The sequence below is a fragment of the Daphnia pulicaria genome, chromosome 1 (genome assembly GCF_021234035.1).
Source record: "Daphnia pulicaria isolate SC F1-1A chromosome 1, SC_F0-13Bv2, whole genome shotgun sequence".
Taxonomy (NCBI): domain Eukaryota; kingdom Metazoa; phylum Arthropoda; class Branchiopoda; order Diplostraca; family Daphniidae; genus Daphnia; species Daphnia pulicaria.
Window position 1 is genome coordinate 1062501 of NC_060913.1, and position 7191 is coordinate 1069691.

General features: G+C 36.5%; 1 long non-coding RNA gene across 1 annotated transcript; it reads left to right on the forward strand.

Annotated features, from left to right (window-relative positions):
* Window positions 1–4500: 4500 nt before the first annotated feature.
* LOC124338230 lies at window positions 4501–5573 on the forward strand. Its single transcript, XR_006917699.1, has 4 exons — window positions 4501–4611; window positions 4672–4755; window positions 4819–4888; window positions 4945–5573. It is a non-coding gene; the product is annotated as an uncharacterized LOC124338230 (long non-coding RNA).
* The last annotated feature ends 1618 nt before the right edge of the window (window positions 5574–7191 follow it).

Consider the following 7191-nt stretch of genomic DNA (forward strand, 5'->3'; position numbering starts at 1 on the left):
ACAATTTATCGTTGCCTTGGTTTGAATCAGGAATATTTTCTTTTTTTAAATTTAGTGACGAAGTTATTAAACAGTTCACAGTAGATCCTAATTCAAGTATTGCAGTGAGTAAGGCAGCTAAAGCTGCGTTACAACAACAGTACGTACATGGTAGTTGTAAAAGTTGTGGATGGAAATCATAGCATCATAACAAACTTGAATTCTGTTTAGTTAAAAAACACTTCCATCTCAAACAACAGTACTATCCCTATCAACGCAGTAAACGTTTTTTTTTGTTTTTTATTTTTAGGAAAAAAAAGACAAGTTGAAATGAGAACATTAAGAATGAAGTTTGTTTTTTATCGGAGTCCCCATAGGCGTCGGGCTTAGCCATCTCCAGTTTTTCCCTCCCCTTTTGGATCTTTAGGGGTTTACAATTCTGGTCCTCCTCGTAACCCCGGTTCGGGTTCGAGTAAAGACCACCACCTTTTCTAACACCTCCTCCTTACCAAGAGCATACTGTACTGCAGCCTCACTAACAGCTCTGGCATGAGGATGTTCTTCGGCCGATGGGATTGGAGCTTCTTGCTCCGAATCCTCATCTTCCTCAGCCTCGCGCGCCCGTGCAACTCTGGCTGCAATGCTTTCTACTAAAGCCCTGAACCCCGGATGGCGTCCCTCCTCATACCCCATCTCCATCTCGAGACTCTTCGACGTGGTCCATGGTCTTGTGTGGGTCCTCAGGTACTTCCATGCGTTCTCCCGGCTCTTATAAAAACCCGGTGACAATTCGATACGTTGGGCATACTGGTTTTGTAATACTTCAATCACGTTTTCAATCTCTGACTTCACCAGCTTGGGATAGATGTCACGGGATTTAAGGCTGCAGAGAGCAATTCTGAGTGCCCTGAATAGAAAATGAATCTCCTCAAGTACTGGCGTCACCACGTGACGGCAGTGTTCGCCTGGATTGGCGTCACAGCCATCCGTGTCGAATGGAAGACCCTCGTTGGTCATTTTGATAACCTTCCACGCACAGTACAAATTCTTTCGGTGCTGACCCGTTTCCATCTGAACACTTCTTTCACTGAAAACACGATTATCGGCAGAACGGTAAAGATCTTTTAAACCGTCGATTCGTGGAAATCTACGATAGATTCCATTTTTATAAGTCATTTCATCCTCCATTTTGTTCCAAAAAATTTTTTTCCCTCAAATTCTAAAAATTACTCCCTGATTTTACTCTTTGCTTTGGAGCAATTTTAAGAACGAAGGCCTGATTATAATTTTCGTGGGGTTAATGGCGATTGGAGTCAATAAATAATTGTTTAGTTAGTTCATTTTTTGTTTTTACATTTTCTAAAAAAATAATTTAATAGATTTTTTAAAAGAACTTTCACAACAAATTTAAGTGCAAGACTAGTTTTCTACGGTTTGTCAAAGCAAATGGCTGTTAGTTGGCTCAATCTCAATAATTGGCAAAGGAAATGTTTATTACTTTGATCGTTTTCAGGAATTTGTGTTTATGTTTAAGTTTGTTGCTAGAGTACCGTAAACTCCACCGCGTAATAGCATGTTTCGACAGTAGAGCGACATGGACTCCACGGTGAAATAGTCGCGACCATATATGAATGTATTTGGAACTTTCGTCTACAAAAAATGTTTTAAGGGAAAATAACTTTGTTTCTTTTTTTTATAAATTTCCTGTGTTACATTTTTCAGCCGTTTTTTGTGATCCAATCATCTCTCCTTATGTGCTTGTCTCCTCAGCTGCTTTCTGTTTGGTCCTCCTTATGCTGTGTGTCTTCACTTCCCTCAAGTCCTTTTTGTATTTTTCTCAACCTTGTCGTTTCCTTGCTCATCCTTATCATGCTCATTCTTTCCTCATTACCTTCGAACCTGCCACATCCTCCTATAATAATTTCACCTGTTCGTTGGCTCCCTCAGTCACTGTCTCTTCATTCTTCATAAGATATGTCGTACTCATCTCTGCTGTTGAAAATTCTGATGAAAACTCTAATCTAAAAAAATTTTTGAAAATAAATTTATTTTTGTACTTATAACTGTTGTTCTTTTACCCAATTAAAAAATGTTGTGGTAAAATCAAGATTTTTTCTATACAAATACCATTGATGTAAGTTCAAAATTTATTTAAGTTAAGTTTGATATCTCCTCATACTATTCTCTTTTTCTGGTGTGTAAAATTTGTATTAGGGAGAAGGAAAATAAATACAATTAGTTGGGGAAAAAGACGTAGAAAGCGAGATAGACAAGGCAGAGAGAAATTTTTGCACAAAAAAAAGAAAAATAAACATGGAAAACTTAATGAAATTAATTGAAAAATTTACCTTTTGCTGCTGTTGTGCAATTTGAGGAATTCAAGTTTTCTCCTGAAACTTGTGTTTTTTGGCTAAATATATAAGCTCGCACTTTTCCACATTGATAAAGGAGCTTGTACATCCTAAGGTAGGCATCTGTTACTGCTTTTTCCTTGATTTGATCAATCGATGTCACCTTATATTCTGTAGAAAAAAAAAGAAATAATTACAAAAAACATGAAAAAAGGAAAAAAAAAATTTAAGACTTACTTAATCCGAAAATTTCCACCAGTAGGAGGAAGCAGAAATCGTTTCCATTTTTAAAACGTATCTCCATTTTCTTCCAGCCTTTGTTTTTTATATAGTTATCCAGGGTCGGCTGTACTACGTGGGGGTATACCCCACCCCCTGGAAGTAGGGCCTTTCGGATGGAATTTTGGTATCGAGCAAAATTATGTCCGTTTTCATAACGCTTATGGAATTGGTAGCTAGTTCCCAGTTGCTGTGTAAAAAACACAAAAAGCCTATGGCTGTATGTGTTTTCTCCCCTCGACATTTCGCTTGGAAAAAAATCAAAACACTGTCGAATGAAAATTAAAAATTGATGAATGATTAAAAATGGAAAAAAAAACACATCGACAGTATTGAATAAAATTCAAATTGAAAATTTTTTTAAATTTCGCAATATTGTAATTTCAATTTTTTTTAAGAAGTTTGCCAACGTCGTCCACGCTGTAAGATTCACCTTGAAAAAACTTATTCGACATTCTTTTTTAAAATTAAATATTGTGGCTCTTTCTTCGTCGTTTTTTGGTTTGGGAGAGAGGGCAGCCAAGCCGCAGGCTTAGCGAATTTAAAAAATTCCAATCGAAAAGGAGTGAAATTTGATCGATCCTAGTTGTCTCAAACAAATGATCAAAACACCTTTTAAATAATTACGCTATCTCCTGCTATCAATTGTGTTGCCTTCATCTAGACATCTACTTCTTGTTCTATACTGGCGGACTTAAATATGAAAAAAGTAAAGATTTCTAGCTCAGATAGTCGCTCAGATTGTTTATTCATGCCGAGTTGTTTCAACTCTCGTTAAGTTGCGAATCCCAGCTCAATTTTTTTACCACAAGCAATACTTCCTGGTTTTCAAGATTAATCTCCATTATTTGACTTGTAGTCTTTTCATCAATGTCTAATTTTACTATTTGTTTCAACAAATATCTCAAAACAGAATAACATATTTCGTATAACAAGGGACTGAGAAGTTTGGAGGTTTGGAATCTTGTTAAAAAGGGTTTGACTTCGTTGGACATTGATGAAAAAAAGTAAACTTTGGCGATTAGAAGGGAATCACTTTTGAATGCGGACTCCAAGTTCTTTTAATTCTGACTTGCTTTCTTAATTTTTGGTTTCTTTTCCACAAATTTCTTGAGAAATCAAAATCTCAAGAAAGCGAGTTGTTTCCGATCCATTTTGGTAAAATGCGTGTCGTCTGACCGGTGAGCTGGGCTATCTTTAAGCACATTGTAGGCAGATTTTAACATCTGTTTGACGTTCCATGTTATCTTAGTGTGTCCAGTTTGAAACGCTCCGCGAATGACGTGCAGTTCACAGCAACCTAGTTCAAGTAAATCTGCCGCCTCAGGGTCGATGGAAAGAAGGTCGTCTTTTGATCGACGCAAAAATGCCCAATTTACGTTAGGGCCATTTATAGACACCTGCAAAATCTACCCCACAGAAAGGCTGGGCAGACCTTCTTTGAACTTCGACAGCAAGTTCCTGGCACTGGCTTTTTGAAGTTGGATTGAAAAACTGTGTTACCACCTCTCCGTTGTCTTCGTTCTTGATGTAGTAATAAACAGCTAAATCAATTTGTCCGCTCATTTTTGTTTGTTTGTCATTTTTTGCAACTTTTTTTAACGATCCATCAAAACAAATGACAAAGAGACTTGGCCAAGTCTCTGGCCTGGTTTAGCCAAAACATCTTGAAGATATTCTCTAAAGAATGGGGCCAACCCGAAGTTGATCCGATAAGCAATTTTTGTTGGCGCAATCTTCTTTCGCTGGCCGGGAACATACTGGCCATGAATCGGCGAAATCTGTATTATTACAATCTAACAACGTTTAATTATAATTTACGTCTCTCTTCATCTCTCCTCCCTTCTTCTTCTTCTCGCTGTCAGTTCCCTCACCATTTTATCGTCTGCTGAAGCGTGATTTGCATGAGCAGCGTGTAGTTTCTGTTCTCTGACAGACTTGCTTATTCCCATTCTTGTGGTCAGTTACGATAATTTAGTGATATTTCCGTCATTTATATCAGGTACAATAATTCCTTGTTCGTTATGTGTGCCTGAATCTAAAACATCATTTATTTTTTCAGTTGAAATCCTTCGTGACATGATTTGATTGTGAGACATTGTAACTGTAAGGCATCGTGATTCATGCTCTTTCCTTCAAGTCATTGGTAACTTTCCCTTCTTGTCATAACCTACACCTCTTTCTAATTTTATGTTTTCCCTCATACCAGGTGGGTTGTCATCTTGTACGAGTGATTATCACCCTCTATTCTTTGTACATGAGTATCCTGTTATTCCCAGGTATTACGCCTCATAATTTATTTCCCTTTCGCTAAACTAAACTATTCAATTATTAGGAACCAAAATATACACAAGTCCATTACTGACTTTCTAGTCGTTACAGTCAGCTGCTTACAACAGCTGATGCACCCACTCATTTCCAGGTTCTCGTCTAGTGAGAACAGGCCAGAAGCCCTGGCGACCAATCTGCTGAGTTGAACGAACTGTGGATACCTGTGGGATACCACTGTTTTCATAGCCCAGAGTAACTTGGCCTTAGTAACGCGTCAGTGATGATAAAGGGAAAAAGACGTTCTTTGGTTAATAGTTTATTACCATTTTTATTGATTCGCGAAGGAGATGAAACTTCGCTTCGTTGGCCATCAAGCGTAATAATAGCTGTTGTTGACGGAACTTCGGTATCCTCTTGCTGAATTAAAAACACATTGGAAATTGGCGTTTTCATTTTGAGAAGAATTTGAGAGAATTTGAGCTTTTTTCTCTGAAGCTCTATGACGTTCTTGTGTTTTTGTTATTCTCGTGGCTTACCAAGGCACCTCTGCCGATGTTGCTCAGACTAAATGTTGTGTTGCATGGATGACAACAAGCATTGTTGGAGTTCTTCGGTTCTTCTCTTACCCATGAAGATTTTGGGGCCAGTTCTTTTGAAAAAAAGTTTTTTTTTCTGGTGTTTTTTTTCTGTTAAAATGGCTTTACTATTTAAATAAAAACTTATTACTTTTGCTTTCGGTTGACTTGCACAAATTAAACAAAAGACACCTGCCCTGATACCCCTAAAAATAGACATTTCCTGTGAAAGCAAAAGTAAACTAATAGTGTACTGGCTCATAGTTATATATGCTAAGATTAAGTTGAGTCCTAACATACATACATGATAATCAGAATAATATAACTTACATTCTCTCCTTTATACTAGGCTACTGCTCAGAGTTTTACATTTCTATTTCTTAGTTAACCGTGGTTTGAGTGGATTAACCTGTATAAAATATTGAAATCAGGGAAAAACTTAATGAGCATTCAGGTAATCCTTTTTTTTTATTTTTTTAATTGAATTTTGTTAAGTCTTTTTATTAGTAAGTTTTGAATCTAGACAAGTAATCACAAATTATAAGTTATCAATATGTTTGAAGTTTAAACAAAAATTTTATGACAAGTCCTGAGAAAATCGGGACTAAAAATCGTGAAAAATAGGATTGCCATGGAAGGGACAAGGAAAGAGGAAGTAAAGGGATCAGAGTGATTGTGTGCATGTTGGCCAGCATTATTTTTTGCATTTTCCCATCGGAATTCCACTACTAAGGTATTTTTTCCCTTCACAATTTATAAAAAGCATCCATTACTGACATGAAACCCTCCTCGTGGACATCTTTGTACTCATCACGTACGGGGATAAGCACAGGAGAAGATCACATATCTTCAAAAAATAGAAAAAATCCAGTATTTTTTCTTAAAATTTTTCATTTCATATCTTTCATCTGCTCTTGATGAAATTTTATCAAATCCCTTACTATGGTCCGAAGAGGAATTTTGAAGGTACACCGAAAAGATTATATCACCGTCGACATGGAAGGAAAGGGGAAAACATGGGGCCTCGTGGTATGGCCCAGGTAAACCCCCTTTTCACTGACCCCTCTCCCGCTCATTGGCACACCCAAAACCCTATATTAAAAATAATCAGCGTAAAAATATCTAAAACCCATTATAAATCATTTTTCGTTATTACAAAACCTGTCTTGCTAGGGAAGAGCCAAATGCTTTTATTTTCACCACTAGAAAATAAAGGTCAAAAATTACTAAAACATGAAAGTTTTTAAGAATTTTATCGATTGTATTGGAATTCGAGAAGTATTGGAAAACGGCAAAAACGGTTTGAAATGTAGGGCTATTTCATCATTTTTGTATAATTTACAATAATGCAGTGTTGTATTTGACTAGAAAACTGAACGTTAAAAAAATTAAAAAAAATTATACTCGCATGTCATCTTTGGTAAAAAATTTAAATCTGGTATAGAATCTTTTCAACAACTTTTTAAAACTTTGTTTTACTCGCGATACGTGAATGCCAGACGTGTGCATTTTATTTCGTGGTTAACCGGTTAAATGATAAATTTTCAAAAATCGTAAAATGGTAACCACGTTTGATGAGCGGTTTAACCGGTTAACCAATAACCAACTGGTTAATCATTGCCGTCGTCGATCGGCGATGAAGATAAATATAAATATTGGTAATCTATATTTTTATGTATCAGTTGTCGAGCTGCCCTTAATTGTATCGGAATACCACAATTAAATGAAACTTGATA